The 20,292-nt window shown below is 38.9% G+C and overlaps 1 pseudogene; it reads right to left on the bottom strand.

Moving 5' to 3' along the window:
• Positions 1 to 7,721: 7,721 nt before the first annotated feature.
• The window catches only part of LOC125164754 (cytoskeleton-associated protein 2-like), a 37,053-nt pseudogene continuing 24,482 nt past the window's right edge, over positions 7,722 to 20,292 (bottom strand).

The following is a 20,292-nucleotide window of genomic DNA, read 5'->3' on the forward strand; positions in this document are numbered from 1 at the left end:
TCGGAAAGCATACATGATGACCTCATCCAGTCACTCTTTAGATTGTGGTGGAAGACTCCAAAGGAATCACTAAGTCCTTGACCTTTTATAAGGAGAACACATATTATCAGTACTATAAAGGGTGTGTAAGGCAGGGGTGTAGGTCCTAACAAGAATAGAAGCAGGAAGAAGGGCAAAAGAGCAGTTCTTCATAGGGTCTCTTCAATTTCCATATCTCACTATAGTGAGTGAGACAAACATTAAGTGACAAAACAGTCAAATATATTATTATAAATTGTCGAAAATGCTGTGAAAGAAAATAAGAGTACAGAATTCAATGGTAGAACCACTTTATAATCAGGTTTCTCTGTGGAAGTACATTCAAGGAAATGTTAGGAAATGTTTTGAAAAATTAGAGGAAATCAGCAATGGAAAGATTGAAATGAAGTGTGCTCACAGAAAAAAAGGTAAACAAAAGAGTTCTTAAAGTTCAGAAGAGTTTGGTATGTTCAAGGAACTGAAGCAAGGCTGAAATGGTTAGTATGAAGGTGTAGGTGAGGAATTTGAGTAAGAGAGGTGCATTCTCAACTGGGGCAATAGCACCCCCAAGGGGACAAAAATTGGTTCTTGTGGGTAGAGGGTGGGTGAATCCTACTCTTTATGTATAAAGCACAGATATATGTATAGTACACAAGCAGATACAGAGTATATCTAAGATGTCAAAATTTAACAGGAGGAGTGATTAGGAAAAAAGAATATCTAAAAAGGCCTTCTGGGAGTTGAAAATGAACATAAATTTGAGAATCACCAATTTAGGGTAACACTGTAAGAAATCTTCAGTTTTGGTGGCTTAACGCCATAGAAATCTATTTCTCACCTATGTATCCATGTGGATCTTGTTTTCCTCCACTCAGACTGCTTCTAAATTTTGGCTCAGGCAGTCCCCAAGGTCTCAGAGACCTCTCCTCAAAATCCAGGATCTTGCTGTCAGATACACTGTTGTGGTCTTATGTCCTATAAACTAGAAGATGATAATATATGCCTGACCATTTTACAGTTAAAGACAGGAACAAGGCATTCATATTAAAAACACCTAAAGATTCAGAGAAGAGAAGAATGGTAAAAACACACCAAAGATATAATCCTGTGAAGGAGCATCATCAAATCCCGCTCTGGCCGTGGTAGAAATTACTTGATTAGACCCTGATTCTGGTCCCTGAAACTAACAACTCACAACATTATTCTTTATAAACCTGGGCTGCAGTCTGCATAGTTTTTCCTACTTCGTTCCTGCTTAGACACAGGTAAGGGGGTATTAGTGTCATACACTCCATGACGGTTGTAGAGTTTTGGCAATCTGCTTTCTGCTTAGGCAAGTTTAAGGAATGACATTTTTACAAATGTCAGAAGTTTTTTATGCCAGGGATTTGGTTTCTTTGGCAATAAAATTATCTACAACCTGGGTAGGTTTTCCTTCTAGCCAGTTGTAGGTACCAGGAACCATACCAAAGTCTTGTCTTAGAAATACTATTCAAATTTGTCTTAACTCTTGAGGTTTCTCCCCCACACCTTTTACTATCACTTAATTGTGGCTATTTTGAGGCAATCTAAAATAATAGAATTAAAAGGGAAAGTAAAACCTTTGCTTCAGGTTTGAGCCACTTGTATTAACAGAAAAATCTTACTATGCCTTTCTTGCCTTAAATCTCTTTTTAGTCCTTTATCTTACTATAAAGGAATAACAATAATAATAATAATGCCAACTATACTAATGCTTTTAATTTTTAGAGTCAATTTTCCCAAGAGCTACAGGTCTAGTGATATCTTGGTCCAGTTTCTATATTATGGCAAGCAGTGATTTTACTAAGTATTTGTCACAATATAACAGTTATCCAACAATTCTATCCTGAAATATTGTTTCTTAGTCTGTTGCTCAACCATTGATAAATTGCCACATATGTCTATGATTAATTGCAGTCACACCCCTCATCTAGTACTATTTCTATGCTAAATTGAGTAATCATAAATATGTGTGAAATAATAAATCAACAAAGATGAGGGGCGCCTGGGTGTCTCAGTCCATTAAGCATCCAACTTCAGCTCAGGTCATGATCTCACAGTTTGTGATTTCAAGCCCCATGTCAGGATGTATGCAGCCTGGAGCCTGCTTCAGATTCTGTGTCTCCTTCTCTCTCTGCCCTTTGCTTGCTCACACTCTGTCTTTTTCTCTGTCTCTCAAAAATAAATAAACATTAAAAACAAGCAAACAAGCAAAAAAAAAAAACAAAACAAAAACAAAAACCAAGATGAATTCCTAGGCAGTACATAAACTAGACCTGTGGGAACAGCATTTTCTAGGGGAAACTCAATGATACCCAGGCAAGTCCTTCATTGCTCATCAGAGTTTAGAATAATGCTCAGGGATCTAGCAGGGACAAGATACCAAACCTGAAGAGAAATTTGGGGGCTATGGGATTTTTAGGCCTTGCAATTACAGGTGTAGAACTTGGCAGATGAGTCAACAGAATCCCCCCAACCCCACCCCCCACCCCCGCCTTCTGCTGCCTAAGGCGCTCATCTATAGCTGGTTTTACCAAACATTTTCAGAGGTCCTCATGTGTATGTTGTCTGGCCACTCACATTTGTTAATCTGTCATTCTTGATCAAATTAATGCACACTTCCCATCACTATAACAAATAAACCCCAACATTTCAGTGAGTTAGCATATTAAAAAATATATTTCTCTCTTATCTAACAGAACAACCAATTTTTCCTATTATGCAGAGGGCTGTCTTCCACGAAGCAATTCAGAGAAATAGTTCCTTTCGGTGTATGGTTCTGGTCGATAGAGGTAAAAAAAGGAGGGGGCACAGAGCATGCATATAATTTTCTCCTTTGTGTTGGACCCAAAGTGACACATATCACTTTGTCAAGAACTGTGAAAGGTCATAATTTACCTTACTTGGAAATTGACAAGTTTCACTGCCTCAAAATCATGCAGAAGACATGAGACTCCTCACTCAGAAACAAAGGACAGTTTATTACTTACCCCAAGAGCAGTAGCCAGAGTATCAACATATATTCTGTCCTCATTTCCATATGGTGACACCAAGAGGGCCAGATGTTACCTGCACACATTGTGGATTATATTCCGTAGGAGAGGAACCCTACGTTTAGGGAATGTGAATCTTTATTAATGGGTAAGAAGCATACTTGTTGTTTGCTCTGAGGGAGACATTATCCTTATTATACTAATCAGTAAGTATACATAGGTCTGCCCCAGAGGGAAATATTATCTCTATGAACACATTCCTGAAGATAGTTAGGACAACATTCAGTATCTCTGCTTGTAAGACATGGAGACATAAGAGATCCATAGACAATTTTCTCCCCAAACTATCCATCCATCATTTTGATACCATTTTGGTTTTTGATAGAGTTCCCTATTAGATTATGCTACTCCATTAGTTATTCTGAAAAATATGACAGAAGTCCTTCACTTTTCTTGTATGGCACTTAATTAAGGCTATTATCAATAGGACTCCAAGAAGCCAGATGTGGTCTACCTATAATATTAATCTCAAACATGCCCCTCGATGTCCTAACAGAACAAGTCTTATAAACCAACAAGGTCTAACCTTACAAACCACATGGCTTTTTCAAGTCTCTTCATTAAAATTGCCCATGGCATTAATCCAGCAGGTTATGTTACCATACAGACTACTCTTGCTCTTAAGGATAAAATCTAAGGCAATCCTAGCCTGTGGGTTGATGCTGACTTGAAAGCTTCCAAGGCCCAGATGACACTGTTGTAGGATTTTTTACCTCAATATCTGGGGGTTGTTGCTGGAAGCCGAGCTATTTTTTGCCTGAGTGGCAAAGCCCGGGCTGGGGACAGATTGGTGACTGCAAGGTGGACCACCAACAGTGAAGCTTCTTGTACTCCCGCTTTTAGGTAATTTGGCCTTAAAACTACCTGGGGTATTGTCTGTTGGGGAATTGCCCTTGACAGGCCCCCTGGGAAAAGAACCATTAGGGAAGAAAATAAGGTTCCGCAAGAAATTGTGCGGCCTTACGTTTAGCCCTTGCCATTCCCCATGGAGACTCCTCTACTTGCAGGAAGGATAGCCTCATGCGTTTGCCAGCAAAGGCGGCCAACGAAGGAGAGACATAAGGATCTGAAAGCCCCACTCCGGTAACTAAGGAGTGTATCTATGGACACAGGTCACTCTGACCCCTAGACCCACTTGGCCCCCCGGAGGCATTCCAGATGATGATTGAACCTAGTCGGTTAAAGTACAGAATGGTTCATTGGTTCCTAGATGCATTGTCTGTCTGAGAATGTATAAGGTGTGGGTTTCTTCTGAGAATGTATAAGGCCTCTTGGCCCCCTTCCTGGCACCTCGGACCCAGGCGAACACTTTTGTTCTTCAAAACCACGAATGGTTCGGGGCGCCTGGGTGGCGCAGTCGGTTAAGCGTCCGACTTCAGCCAGGTCACGATCTCGCGGTCCGGGAGTTCGAGCCCCACGTCGGGCTCTGAGCTGACAGCTCAGAGCCTGGAGCCTGTTTCCGATTCTGTGTCTCCCTCTCTCTGCCCCTCCCCCATTCATGCTCTGTCTCTCTCTGTCCCAAAAATAAATAAACGTTGAAAAAAAAAATTAAAAAAAAAACAAACACGAATGGTTCAAGGAAGCAACTAAGAGGTCATGTCCCTGTAACTGTTCCACTTGAGGTGTTGAGAGATAAATGACCTTTCATGAAAACAGCAAAGCAAATACTTTATAAATTATAGATAAACATAGATACATAATAAAAACAACAAAAGAAATTAATCAATAAGCAAAGGGCAGGAGGGAACGTTATGAGAAAACAATCATGTTATTCCTTATTGGGTGATTATACAAAGGAACAATTTTAGAATTGGGTAATGTTAGAAAAACATAGATGACGTATGTTACAAGGAAATCACTAGCATATATAATGCCACGTTTACTGCAATAAATCGGCCAGTTCAATACACTGCTGTTGTCTGTGTCCATTTTTATTTTAGTTTTTTATTTTAGCTTTTTATTTTAGTTTTTTATCTTTATTTTTGTTTTAGTTTTGTTTTATTTTCACTTTTTCGCAGACGCCGTTCATCCTTTGGGAACCCCTAGACCTGCTGGAGCTGGACTCCGGCAGGTTGTTTTCTCACCACTTCGAAAAAATGAAGAGGTGGACACAAAATGAGCAGCAGGCAAAAGTTTATTAGAGTATAAGATTAGAAAGTAAGAATTGTAGGAAAGCTGTCTTTACAGAGGGGACATTCGAAAGGAAAGCCCACTGACAGTAGACAAGAGTCCTTGTTTCATAAGATTCTGGTTGCTCCCTTGTTCTTCCCCCTTGTTCCTTCTCAGGTTCTACCCTTATTGGCTGGATAACTCTAGGTGCTGGATTGTCCATTCCTGATTGGCTCGTTTCCATTGTATGAAGGGTAGTCTATGGCCATGCATTCCTTGTGGGTTATAGGTTTTATGGTTTAGCTAGGTATTTTGATTGTCAAATTCCTGAGAGGAACCTGAGGGGAGTAGGTGGTGTCTGTTATATTCTTAAGAGGGACTTTATGCTTGAGGAGGTTTGCTGTAGTCAGACATTCCCAACATTGTTCCAAAATATGTGTCTTTCCCCACCCAGGGACCTCAGGTCCTAATCTTTCCTTCTGCCATTTTATCCTATCTTTTCTTATTATAGCACCATGCCAGAGAAGTAGGCACATATTTTGTATTACCTTTTCTAAATGGATGATTCCCTTTGTGGGAAATTGACCTAATTCATGAGGCAGTTACACTTCCAGGAAGTTCCCCCAAGTAAACAAGGTTAGCTACATTTGAGACAAATCTCAGTAGTTATTTTACAACTACCTGATCTAATGGCAATGTTCCCCAAAACACTTTGAATTTTTCTAATAATTACCATGAAAGTATAAGTAAACATATATCTGGGTTAAAGGCACATTAGTAACTAATTTTCATACAAGATGTATAGTCATAGGGCACAAATTATAGCCCTAGAATGAGAGAGTTGTTCGCAACTGTTGGGACCCGTCTCCCAGATGTGTCTACATCTTTCTGGGGGCCTGACTTGCAGGCCTTTCAACATGGCTTCCTAGCTTGCTAGTAAGCCTTAGGGTTTACTATTCATCTTGAATAATTTAGTCTAGTCATTGATTTTGGAAAGACTACCTGAGAGCAATCAGTCAAACCTGTCCATGTCAATAGCCATATTCAGCCATCTATCTTATGGAATGAGTGAATTATAGATGTGGCAATGGGGGTTGAAAAAACATTTGCAGGTGATCACAGTTGCTTTTCATGGAAGATAGAGGAGTTAGAGCCATGCTCTGATGTTCCAGTAGAGTTATCAATGAGATTGATGATCAAATTGTGTTTGAGCCATTTAGTGATAAGTTGTACACCCTACAATCAATAAAATTAAAGTTGCTGGAAACTGTCTGTGAGAGAATATATTAGTTGGAGTTCTCCAAAGAGACAGACCCAAAACAGAAATGGGTATATAAGAAGAAATTTATTATGAGAAATTGACTTCTGTGATTATGGAGGCTGAGCTGTCCCTTGATGTACCAAATGCAAGCAGGGAAGACAAGGAAACCTGGGATGTAGCTCCAGCCCAAGCCCAAAAGCCTAAGAACCAGGGAAAGCAATGGTGTAAGTTCCAGTCCTATATGGTGCTGATGAGAATCAAGAGCACTGATGTTTAAAGGCAGGAGACAGTAGATGTTTCAGTTTAAGCAGAGTGGGTAAACTTGCCCTTTATCTACCTTTTGTTCTCCTGGCCACAGTGGATTGGGTGATGCACACTTCCAGTGGTGAGGGCAATCTTCTTTACTCAGTCTACTGATTCAAATGATAATTTCTTCCCGAGACACCCTGACAAACACACCCAAAAGAATGTTTTACCAACTATCTGAGCATCCTTTTCCCATCCTTTTATGTGTCAGGTTGACACATAAAATTAACGAGCACAAAGCATGTAATGGGTCTTTTTTTCTTCCTCCCCATAAGGAGGACTCCTTGGGTAGTCAGAAAGACAAAAATATATACATATTGTCCTTCTGCTCCCTACATCTGGGGGTCTAAGGTGTTTCTTCCCAAAGTACGGAGGCTTTTCTCTCTCCATCATCCCTGTATTATGTGTCTATTCTGTGTATCAAATTATTACACACTTAGCAGCTTAAAACAACTATCATTTATTATTTCACAATTTCTGTAGGTCAGGAGTCTGGTCATGGCTTAATATGAGTTATTGAAATCCTCAAGTCATTGGCAGAATTTATTTATTTAGGCTGCCGTACTAAACTTTAGTTTCTTACTGAGACTACCTCAGCAACTAGAGGCCATCCCCAGTTGTTGAAACCAATGTTCCTTGCCACACGGTAGCTTGCTTCCTCAGGTCCAGTAGTACACAAATATCATAATGTACTCACAGCAGTGGTATACTGTTACCTTGGGCATATAAGGCTGTAAAGTAATCATGGGAGTAACATCACCTTCACTGTCATAGGTCATGCCCATAATCAGTGGAAACAGATTACACAAGGGAATGTACACATGGAGGAAAGAATTACAGAGAGCCACCCTATGGTCTGTACCCCATAGTCTGTACTCTTGTCTTCCAGTAATTCATGTCCCTACTACATACAATATATATTCATTGCCTCCCAAGGTTCTCAAGGGTGTCATTCATTCATCAAGCCCAACATCCAAAATCTCATCATCTAAATAAGGTTCTGATGCAGATGGGGTTCCTGGTTGTAATGTGTTAAATGGAGTTCTAGGGTACATTTCTTCTTCATGTATGCACCTGCAAAACTAAAGACAAAACATCAACACCTAGAACACCAATAGAAAATAGTGAGACTAACATAAGAACTATTGATAACTATAAGCTAAAATAATTTTTCTTCTTCCCGTCTTAGTCCTTTGATGAGACCCCATGTAATAGATTAACAAGAAGGGGGGAAAAAGTTTTATTATATGTATACCTCATGCATACATGAGAGGTACCCAGGAAAATTGACTAACTCCCTGAAATGTCCAACCAACCACCTTGAATATCATCTTCAGCTAAAGACAAAAGAAAAATGTTGAGGGAAGGGGAGGCAATTCAAAGGAAAGTGATTAGAGAAAATGTTTGGTAAATAAAAGTTGCTGAGAGTTATTATCTGGGTTCAGGTTCCCTTTTTTAAATGTAAATTGCCCATGTAAATATAGCTACTCTTTATAAAAGGGTAACTTCTACTCTGCTTTCAGAGTTTCTCCTGTGTCTGCAGTTTATCAAAATAATCAACTCAAACTAAAGCATATGTCAAAGAGCATTATTTGGGGGGTGGAATACACTTCAGCAGTCTTAGGCAGAAAGGAGGGCTAGTGGGGGGGGTGCAAAGGGGTCACTGGTACAGCGGATCTGAAATGCAGGTGGACAAATGTTTGGCATTTCTTGGTTAGTTTTCAGGATGTGAGCATAACCCTCCATGTCATTCAGGTCCACTCTTTGGATCCCTCCTTTTTTATGGAAGGTAGCACACTTCTGAAGCTGAATAATTTTATCAGTCTGCTTCCTGCCAGTAGAATTTTGGAGATCTGACAACTGTCTTTTATTGTACACTTTCAGTTCAATGAGGAATTTTTTTGTTGTTTGTTTTTTTGTTGTTGTTGTTTTTAGAAATAAACTTCTCAAAACTTTGTAGGTCTCCCTTTGATTTCAATGCAGGTTAGCTCCATTTGACAAAATTCACCTCTACAGATTTTTCCAAGTTAATCCTTTATCTGTCTTGGCTTCCTGCTGTGATAGATAAGGGTCAATGCCCTTAAGCCTCCTGGAGGCCCTGTGGTTTGATTAAGATGATCAATGAGGCACACCCTTAATCTCTTCAAAAGGCCCTTTGTGTGAACCAGTGCTCTAACTTTGTGGGGTTTTTTTTTTTTTTTTTTTTTTTTCTGAAGCTTTAGCAAAAGTTTATACAGCCTGCATCCTTGGCTTTTCTCCCTAAGCCAAGATTTCAGAAGTGATGTCTGAACTTTTGCATCTTTTGCCCTCTTAATATGGTGAGAGTTTTCAAATTCATCAAGTTCTGATTCCTTTTTGTTTAACAATTTCATCCTCAATTTCTCTCTCTCTCCTGCATAAGCGGAGATGTCACTTTCATTACTTTGCTTGGAAATCTGTTTAGCTAAACAAACAAGTTCCTCACTTACAGTTCTGCTTTCTTCTGACATCAGAACACAGTTCTGCTAAGCTTTCTGCCACCATATACATCAAGAGGTGGGAATCCTGGAAAGCCACCCTACGTCTGCTACAACCCCCAAGCTCTTTCCAGTTAGCTATAACCACATTTTATTTTCTCTCAATCATATCCTACTACACACAACACTTTTGTCTAGAAAATTCATATTTAAGAAGTACAAGGAAATTTTTATAAAACTTAGTGAAACCCATTACATCACCAAAAAGGTCACACATGGGCCATTGTAGGGGAACTCAGCAAACAGTAGACTGCTACTAAAAGAGTACACCAATCAGGCCAGACCTGAGTTATTGATAGGGGAAAGAGAGAAGTATCATACCCAGAAATGGTCAAGGCATATTCCTAAACTTTCAAAATAAGTCTAACCAACCTCCATCATTTTCATCCTGATCATTGCCCAAGAAACACCCCAGAGGACATAATGCCTTTCTGGAGATAGCTGCATTCATTGAGAATTTGCCTTTCTAAGGTATGTGGATGAGGAAAAGGTACAGGATGTTGAGTTAGAAAATATTTTGAGTCAATTTTTGAAAAGGTTATTCCAGTGTTCAGTAACACCAGATTCTTTGGATAGCAGTTCACTAAAAACCTTATCTGTGAGCCCATTGTTGATTCTAGTTGGTATTATCAGAAAACAGGCCCTTATCATGAATATTTATATGGGTGAACAAAGGAGTTTGAATAGCAACTACAGTTTGTTTCTAAAGTTCACAATCCCAAAGAAGGATGTCTTTAATCTGCCAGTTTGCAATGTGTAAAATGTTATACCAAATAGACTATTTGCAACAGTTTAAGATTTAGAAAAAAATATGTTGTAAAAAATTTACTAAAGAGTGTATTGGCCAGAGATGTGAGAAGAGCCTTTATTTCTACCACTGAGTGGAATGACCACCAGTGTTTTTGTTTCTGCATAGTTAGGGCTGAGGTTGAATAGTCTAGTAACCCAGCGGATACCATTAGTGATCCAGGATTAGGCATTTAGGGAAATCTCTGCAAATTGTGGGTCCCATTGAGCTAGCAATTTCCTTTAGGCTGCAGAATGGGATATTATGTTTTCCCCAAAGGAACAGCTGCCACTTTTTAAATGTAAAACAGATTCCAATGAAAAAAGACTGGCTATATTGTAGAACATGCCATTTCTATTTAACAAGTAAGGCTTGTTACGTCCTTCCTACCTTTTTGATCAAGTTGTAGTTGAACCACCCTAAAATGAAAATATAAGATGGGAGATTCACAATGACTCCATAAATCAGGTATGTGGTTGAACATTTGCAAGTGGGGGAGGGACAGAGAGGGAGAAAGAATCCTAAGCAGGCTCTACACAGCACAGAGAACCAGAGTCCAATGCAGGGCTTGATCCCATGACTGTGAGATCATGACCTGAGCTGAAATCAATAGCTGGACACTTAACCAACTGAGCCACTCACATGCCCCGGTATTCAGTTTTGATAAAAGGCCAGTAGCAAACTAATAGCTGCTTGTCAAAGGGTCTGTGCCTGATAGTCATGTCAGGGATGTGATGAATCCAAAACCACATGTAGGAATTCTAGGACTGTCATAACAAAGTACCACAAACTAGGTGGCTTAGAACAACAGAAACTTATTGCCTCACAGCTCTAGAGGCTAGAAGTCTGAAGTCAAGATGTAGGCAGCGCTCTAGTACCCCTGAAGTCTCTAAAGAAAGTTCCTCCCATGCCTCTCCCTTCCTTCTGGTGGTTGTCAGGAGGACTTGGCATTCCTCGGTTTTCTGCTAGGTCACTCCAGTCTCACCCTCCACCATTATAGGGCCTTCTTCCCTGTGTGTCTTGGGTCTTCATGTGGTCTCCTCTCTATGCATCTGTGCCCAAATGTACTTCTTCGAAGGACACCAGCCATTGGACTAAGACCACCTTAATTCTCTATGATCTCTTCTTAACTCGATTATACCTATGAAGACCCTATTTCCAAACAAGGTAACATTCACAAGTACTGGTAGTTAGAACTTCAACATATCTTTCTGGAGGATATGATTCAATCCACAACAGGTTCCAATTATCAAAATTGTTAGGTACTATAATCAAAAAGTTTGGTTGGATTGCTGCTGGAAGCCGAGCTATCTCAGCCTGAGTGGTAGGGCCTGGGCTGTGGACGGATTGGTGACTGCAAGGCAGACCACCGACAGTGAAGCTTCTTGTACTCCCGCTTTTAGGTAATTTGGCCTTAAAACTACCTGGGGTATTGTCTGTTGGGGAATTGCCCTTGACAGGCCCCCTGGGAAAAGAACCATTAGGGAAGAAAATAAGGTTCCGCAAGAAATTGTGCGGCCTTACGTTTAGCCCTTGCCATTCCCCATGGAGACTCCTCTACTTGCAGGAAGGATAGCTTCATGCATTTGCCAGCAAAGGCGGCCAATGAAGGAGAGACATAAGGATCCAAAAGCCCCACTCTGGTAACTAAGGAGTGTATCTATGGACACAGGTCACTCTGACCCCTAGGCCCACTTGGCCCCCCAGAGGCATTCCAGATGATGATTGAACCTAGTCGGTTAAAGTACAGAATGGTTCATTGGTTCCTAGATGCATTGTCTGTCTGAGAATGTATAAGGTGTGGGCTTCTTCTGAGAATGTATAAGGCCTCTTGGCCCCCTTCCTGGCACCTCGGACCCAGGCGAACACTTTTGTTCTTCAAAACCACGAATGGTTCAAGGAAGCAACTAAGAGGTCATGTCCCTGTAACTGTTCCACTTGAGGTGTTGAGAGATAAATGACCTTTCGTGAAAACAGCAAAGCAAATACTTTATAAATTATAGATAAACATAGATACATAATAAAAACAATAAAAGAAATTAATCAATAAGGAAAGGGCAGGAGGGAACGTTATGAGAAAACAATCATGTTATTCCTTATTGGGTGATTATACAAAGGAACAATTTTAGAATTGGGTAATGTTAGAAAAACATAGATGACGTATGTTACAAGGAAATCACTAGCATATATAATGCCACGTTTACTGCAATAAATCGGCCAGTTCAACACACTGCTGTTGTCTGTGTCCATTTTTATTTTAGTTTTAGTTTTTTATTTTAGTTTGTTATTTTGTAGTTTTTTATTTTAGTTTTGTTTTATCTTCACTGACGCCATTGTTCCTTCGGGAACCCCTGGTTGCTGGAGCTGGTCTCCGGCAGATTGCAGTACCCTAAAAGTAGAAGGCTGACTCCTATATCCCAACTCCTGGGAGCAGCCTGCTGCCACTACTGGGATGAGAAGTGAAGCATATAATAAATATATCACTTCCTGCTATATGTTAGATGTAGGCGCAACCAAACTAGTACATTGAATTGGTCCAAAGGGCCTACCTACAAGGTCACATTAGCATCTCTCACCTACTATAAACCTAGCCAAACTGCATTAGCTGTATTTGGGCACCTCTCTCACCATGGAAGTGAGTAGGTTATCTCTTTGGGTGCCTGATCCAATACAGTGATAAAGTTTTGAAACCCTCCCTATTCCAAAGCTCAAAGTGTATGTGGCCTTTGGTCCTTCTTGGGATCAGAAAGATCTTGGCTTTACCACTAGTCATCTTTATCCTTAAAGCAGATGAAACTGGAATAGAAAAGAAGTCCTGTGAGTGAAGAGGGAAAGAGTGGCTCCTCATTAGTGACCAAGGCACATTTGTTGTCAATTTCTGTTGTCAGTCACTCATGGCTCAACCAAATAAATTTTAATGGCTTTCAGTACATGTAAAGCTCCAAATTGCAGAGCAAGGTAGACATTGCCAACATTATTTCAGCTTAGAAACTCTTTGGCTCAGTAGCCACAATTACATTCCCTATCAGATGCGGCTGTGGAGATGTCCACTCCATCTTCCTGATAATATGTCTTCCTCTGCTTGCCCAGATAAGATTGAGAATGATCAAGGCACCATTTATACAGGCTGTTTCAAACATATTTCTCACTCCCCAGGCTCTAAACTTTCATTAACAAGCCGGGCAACTGCTACCATTATTCCCGCCAGCCTCCACCCCCGGCCCTCCCCTTCAACACTTGGGTGACAACACTCACTAGGTAGTCTTCTCATATCACTGATATTAGAACGCAGGGCCTTTGCCCTCCCTCTTCCAAAAATCCGTGTCTCTGTCAGCATCCCATCTTCATAGCCAAAACCATCAAGAACTGTGAAGAGTTTGAGATTTTACCCTAGCTTGCCAGCTAACCTGTGAAGGGGACCAGAATATGCAACCCTAAAATATGCCACTTTCACATAAGGCTTATTTTGAGCTGAAGGCAATTGAAGAACAGACACAGGAAAAGCTCTAAAAACAGAGCATATTTTTTTTTTGTAAAGGAAATTTACATTTATAAAGTAAATTTAAATTTGTAAATGAGTCTTCTCCTGTACCAGAAAGAGGAGAACAAGTCTTATCGTGGGGACACTTAATTATCTGAGATGACTAGATTCCTATTAGCCCAGACTCTGCACAACAAACCTTAGTGAACAACCCTTGTTTACCATATGTTCCTAGTCACCTTTCATAATTTACTCCCTTCCCAAGAGACTTCAACCCTCTTTTCCTTTTTCCTAGCTTCTTCCCCACACTTTGTCACCCTTTGGGATGGTGTATAAGTCACCAAATCAGGCTGCCTCCTTGAGTTATATTTCTTTGTGAACTCCGGTGTGCACATAAATTATTAAATCTGTTTTTTTCTCTTATTAATCTGTCTTTTATCATTTTGATCCAAGAGCCCCAGCCATTGAACATAGGCAGGTAGCTAAAGAGGTAAGTGTTTTGTTTTGCTTTGCTTTCTTTTTTTCTTTTCTTTTCTTTTCTTTTCTTTTCTTTTCTTTTCTTTTCTCTTTTCTTTTTGTTTATTTTCTTTTCTTTTCTTTCTTTTCTTTTCTTTTTTTTCTTTTTGTTTCTTTTCTTTTCTTTTCCCTCTGCTACACCTACTTACCACAACTTCATGAATGCTTTCAGGAAACACAAGACTCTGAAGTCAGAGACAAAAGACAATTTATTAGTTACACCAATAGGAGCAGCCAGAGTATCAGTGTGTTTATTTTTGCCAGTTCCCAAGCCTCAGACCCTAAAAGGCAATACAAATAAAACCAGACATCTGAACACACAGTAGGTTACTTTACATTAGAGAATCTCTGAGCTTATGGAACTAGAATTTTTGGTAATATGCAGTAATTATACGTATCTTCTGCTTCAGAGAAAATATTTTTTTATTTACATTCTTTTAATGTATATTTTTGAGAGAGAGAGAGAAAGAGAGAGAGAAAGAGAGAGCACGAGCAGGGCAGGGGCAGAGAGAGAGGGAGACACAGAATCCAAAGCAGGCTCCAGGCTCTGAGCTGTCAGTACAGAACCTGACACAGGGCTCAAACTCACTAACCGTGAGATCGTGACTTGAGCCGAAGTCAGATGCTTAACCAACTGAGCCACCCAGGCGCCCCTATTATTATTTCAGTACTAAAGAGTAAGTATGTGGAACCTATGGCCCTATGCTCCACAGGTGGACATAGGCTATAAACCTATGTAAGCTTCCAAGGCTGTAAGCAAGCCTGCCATTTTCTCCAGAAGGGGAAACTATTTCTATTTTCCAGGGTTGTTTACTGTGCAACCATCCTTGAAAATATAGCCTTAAACAAAATGTAGTCAATGCCTCTACCCACAAGACTCACAGATTTGCAAGAGAAACATGAGTAACTGTCTCCTAGTACATTTTTACTCACATTTTATTGACAAGAACTGGTTCCCAGGCCTCATGGTTGAGAGTAGACCTGGGAATAATAGTGTCTGGCTGAATAGTTTCCTCCTAGTTGTAACCTATGGATTAAAACCATGAATTCTCTTTAACAGGCAGCCTTTGCTCCTTAAATCTTATAGTCAAATTATGGATTGCAAAATTTTATATAAAAGAAAATAAAAATCAATAAAATACAGTAAGCAGATTTGGGCTTTTAAGTCATTTTTCCAATGTGAAGAAATTTTCTCAAGGAACTTGGCAGGTGAAATGGTACATTCAACTCCTAACCAATTAGCTTTCAGATTTTAAGTTTGAAAACTTGTTTGCAAAATCATGACAATCAATATTCCTACCTTTATATTCCCATTTTATTATTAATATTTCATGATGTCATGTCATAAATATATAATATTGAGATACTATTATTTATCTTAAAACCATATGATGATAAACATAAATAACTTACTACATATTGTTGCAATTCCAGTGTTTATTATTTAAAATAGATTAAAATTGATACATGAAGTCATGTGAACTACCAATCATACTCTAGAACATTAGCTTTTGCTATTTTTTTCTATTTTTGGTGATGGACTCAAATTAATCCTGAGAGCCCCTTAAAACCAATTAAGTATGTCTGAATGGTTAGCAGGGCTAGCAAAACACCTACCTGAAATTAAAACTCATTAGCACCAGTTACAGACTGACCAATAAGTTATAGGCTGTCATCAACATTGAATATAATTGTAAAACAAAAAGGGAAATTAAACCTTATATGACCCTAAAATACACTCAGAGGTAAGGGAATATACCATGTCCAAAGCAACAAGAAATGAGGCCATCTTTCTCACCCCACCATTCAGAGGTGGGTAAGATTTAATTAACATTCCATACACAGAAGTCAGTGTGACGTAGGTAAGAATATTGCCTTTGGAGTCAGATAGGCATGGGGCTGAGTCAGATCTGCTCTCTACTGTCTGACCATAAACAAGTTACATAGCCTCTCTCTTAAAAAAAGCAAAATTTAACTGAGTAAGTTTCAAAGATCTTATTTACTTTATTCAATGATACATACACGAATCATGCAGCATGCAGTCTAGCTGAGAAAGAAGCTCCAAGGATCTGTACAAAATGAAAACCTTTTATAGGCAGAAGGGAGCAGGAGCAAGGAAGTTAGACTAGGCAAAAAAAGTGGGCTGCTTATTACAAGGTTACTTTTCCTTGGAGGACAGGACGGCAGGTGTCTACCAGGCAGATTATCTAACTAGCGCTGATCAGGCAACTCTTGATTGACTGATTTAAGATTCCATTACAACCAAAACTGCAATTAAGTAGCAGTTTGTGATGTGGAACAGAGCCTAAGCAACTCCATTTTGGGATCTGTTGTCTTGCTTTTAACTTCTCTAAGTGGCAGTTGTCTCTTCTATATTATGGAAATAATATAGGTGACTCCCTTGTGGGTTATTGACAGAATTACATACAGTATGTGAAATTTTAACTCAGTGCCTGGAACATTGTACACACATAGTTAATGACTGCCCTTATTTTTATAGCTTATCCAGTATATGTTAAGATTATGATGCTTCCCACCATGATGTAAATGTCCTAATTTTATAATAGCTAATTTTATACGTTAGATATATTTCATATGTATTTGAAATAAGCCTTAAAAAGTATAGATTTCTTAGTTTTTAAAAACATCTTGGAGAAAAAATTTAGTCAGTCATACAGGGCAGTGTGGATTAGACTCCCGGAATTCAAAGGCAACTCTAATCTAGGCATCCCACATGAAGATTCATGCAAACAAACAAACAAAAAACACTGGGAGAACATGAGAACATACTATTCATACTATGTAAATTAGCTTAGACTGCTGTAACAAAATACCATAGACTAGGTAACCTAAACAACAGACACTTATTTCTCACAATTCTAAAGGCTGGGAGGTCCAAGATCAAGGTTCTGGCATATTCAGTTCCTGTTGAGCACCCTTTTCCTGGCTTGTAAGATGGCCACCTTCTTGCCGTATCTTTACGTGTCCGAAACAGAGCTCTGGTCTCTGTCTTCTTATAAGGGCACTAATCCTGCATGGGAGCCCGTACTCTTGTCTTCATCTAAGCCTAATTGCCTCCTAGAAACCCCACCTCCAAAACCACCACACTGTGGGTTAGGACTTCAGCATATGAATTTTGGTTGAGGCATAGGGGATATAAACATCCAGTCCAAACATACACTCTTGTAACTTATGGTTTCTATTTTACTAATTGTCATGGATATTTTTTCTTGTTGATAAATGTTCTCTGAAAATATGAAAAAAAATTCTGGAAAAAAGACTTGGTCAGGGAGTAGGGTAAATACCTGGAAGTATATAGTCAAGTTTGTTGTAGAGGGAGGCATGGGTTGGAGCTCCATTTTAAGTGGTTTGAGGCAATTTTTTTTTTAATTTTTTTAATGTTTATTTATTTTTGAGACAGAAAGAGACAGAGCATGAACAGGGGAGGGTCAGAGAGAGAGGGAGACACAGAATCCGAAACAGGCTCCAGGCTCTGAGCGGTCAGCACAGAGTCCTATGCGAGGCTCGAACTCACGGACTGCGAGGTCATGACCTGGCCGAAGTTCCGCTCAACCGACTGAGCCACCCAGGCGCCCCGGTTTGAGGCAATTTAAATGATTTGAAGTTTATGATCAAGTTGCTTTCACAAGAAACAGCACTGGGAGCTAAGATCAAGGGGTTCAGGTAAAAAGTTTATCAAATAGGCAGAAAACCTACTGAGTAGCTTAGGTACAGCACATTTTTAGGCTAAATTTATCTCAAACACAGGTTATGGGAAGGGTAGACTTTTACCAGCAATGGTCCATTAAGGGATAAGAGACCCTGGCTAGCTGCCATGAAGTGTCCTGACTAGTTTGGGGTTTGGATATGTTGAAATCTCCACTTGAGGCAAATCGTCTCCAGTAGATGGTACTCTTAACTGTGAAAATTTGGTTTTCCCAACATCCAACTCCAGGAGCAAGGCACACAGATTATGTTTTCCAGTTTGTGTTTCATATTTCTCTTTAGATCCATCACTTTCTTTTGATTGAAAACAAAACAAAACAAAAAAACCGTAATACTTCTTTCAGTTTGTTAAGGAAGCAGCTGTTACTGTAAATGACAATACATCACAATCCTCAGACTACAACAGCTCTGAAATATTATATGATCATTTATTTACATTTATACTGAGACTATACCTATTGTCCTAAAAGATGTACTAATACACATAAATAGTCATTTACTTATTTCTTTTCATATTTATACTGCTTTGTCCTCACATTCATAATATTATGCTACTATATTTTCTCTAGAATTTGATATCATTCATATATTAATATCATACTAAAGGCTTTGAGGAAAAAAGTTTAAAGATTTATATTTATATAAATATATAGATATATATATTTATATAATGTGAGTATACCTGAGAGGAAAGAAAATAAATATTTAAGTATTTATTACATATATGATTTATGAGATCTGTTTGAATAAGAAATATTACTTTATAGGTCCTGGTTTATAGATTTGTAAATTTCTTATTTTCTGGATCTAGAAAAACCTATTCTTGCAGACAGTTTTACAAGAATAAGAAACACATAATATCATAAATTCAATAACAACTGCAATATGCACCTGTATTATTACCCAGAGCAACACTGGGAGAGAGAAAGTGGCTGAAAAATAAAGGGCCTTGTCTTTGGCTTTGACCCTCAAATCTCATCTTTAATTTGAGAAATGCCCTATAACTCCTTCTAAATTGAATTCCTCTTGGATAGGTGTCAAGGTTTAACAATAACTTTTATTTTTAATGTTCATTTATAAAGATAAAATATAATCTGATTTGAAATTGGTTTAAGGGTTTGCCAGCCTCTAAGTGTTCTAAGAAGATACACAATTTTAACACAACCTAGATGCAGGGTAGAGAACTTGGATGAAACATATGGTTCAATATGGTGGGATCCTAAGCCTTAAAGGTAATGCATGAACTTCAAAGAATGTTGAAGTCATTATCTATAGCGAGAAATGGTAGATCATACTAACTACATTAAAGTCATTTGAGATGGAATATCTTCTGTATGCTACAAATTATAGTCATACACATGAAAACTCCTTGTATCATTACCCACCACAGGTATTTAAGCAAAGTAAGAAAAAACCCAAAAGGCAAGAGTAATGACCAATATGAACCTACTCTGCATTTATTTTTGAGTCTGTGACCAAGCTGAAACTCCTTTCTCACAAGTATGGAAAACTGGTATATAGAACATGAGTAACCACCAACAGTCCATTGTTTAGAACAAAAGACAACAAGAGCAATGCCAAGGCTGAGTTTGTATTATTATACTGCTTTATGCTGCAGAAAAGTTAAGACAATCAAGTGTTTGTATATTCTTTTCACTGGGGGAAAATTATGTAGCATGATTGGGATATGAACATTTGGAAAGGTGGGTGACTAAGATTTTCCACAAGTTTTTCCTACATTGACTACTGGAGAACTTGGCTTTGAACTCAAAGTGCAGAGTAAACAATTAACTATTCTAAATATTTATATTCTTTTTTTCCAAATTTATATGAGGAGACACAGAGAAAAGAAAACAAGTACTTGCTTCAGATTACTGTTTTCTTGTATACAGACAGTCCTTAGATCTAGGTGGTGGTTTGTTTTTTTTTTTTTTTGTCTCCTAATTTCTTTCCTAAAGGAGCAGATAAGATTAGTTACTTGCAAAAGGAAACCTTCATTTCTTAGGCTTCTTTAGTCTAACAATAAGAGAAGATAAAAAGTCCACAAAGTAAAATTTCTCTGGCACTGCTTGTTCCTATTTATTCTTCAGGAAATCCGTTCTCCCTCAATTTCTTCTTAGATAATTTTCAGAGGTTCCTGGAAGTGTCAATGCCCCAAGAAGTTAGTTGTCTCCATGACTACTACATGGTTTTTAGCATTTTCCCTTTCTTCTTTTGCTCCCTGAATATCCCAGTTATTGCTACCCCTAAAATGTCAGCTATGCTATCAGTACCCACTAGAGACACAACTCCATCTGCTGTTGCCAGATTCAAACATCTGCCCTGGGGGCTGACCTTGGTGCTCAGGTCTACACCAATTATTACTGACTGCTGATGTTGAGGACCCCACTGACTAGGCCAGGGATGCTGCCAAGTTTGCCATCGTGTCTCCATCAATCAGCACAAATGTCGTCTCTGGCTTGTGTTCTCAAGTTTTTAAGATCTCACATTATAGAAAA

This window comes from Prionailurus viverrinus, chromosome B1, assembly GCF_022837055.1.
Source record: "Prionailurus viverrinus isolate Anna chromosome B1, UM_Priviv_1.0, whole genome shotgun sequence".
NCBI lineage: Eukaryota > Metazoa > Chordata > Mammalia > Carnivora > Felidae > Prionailurus > Prionailurus viverrinus.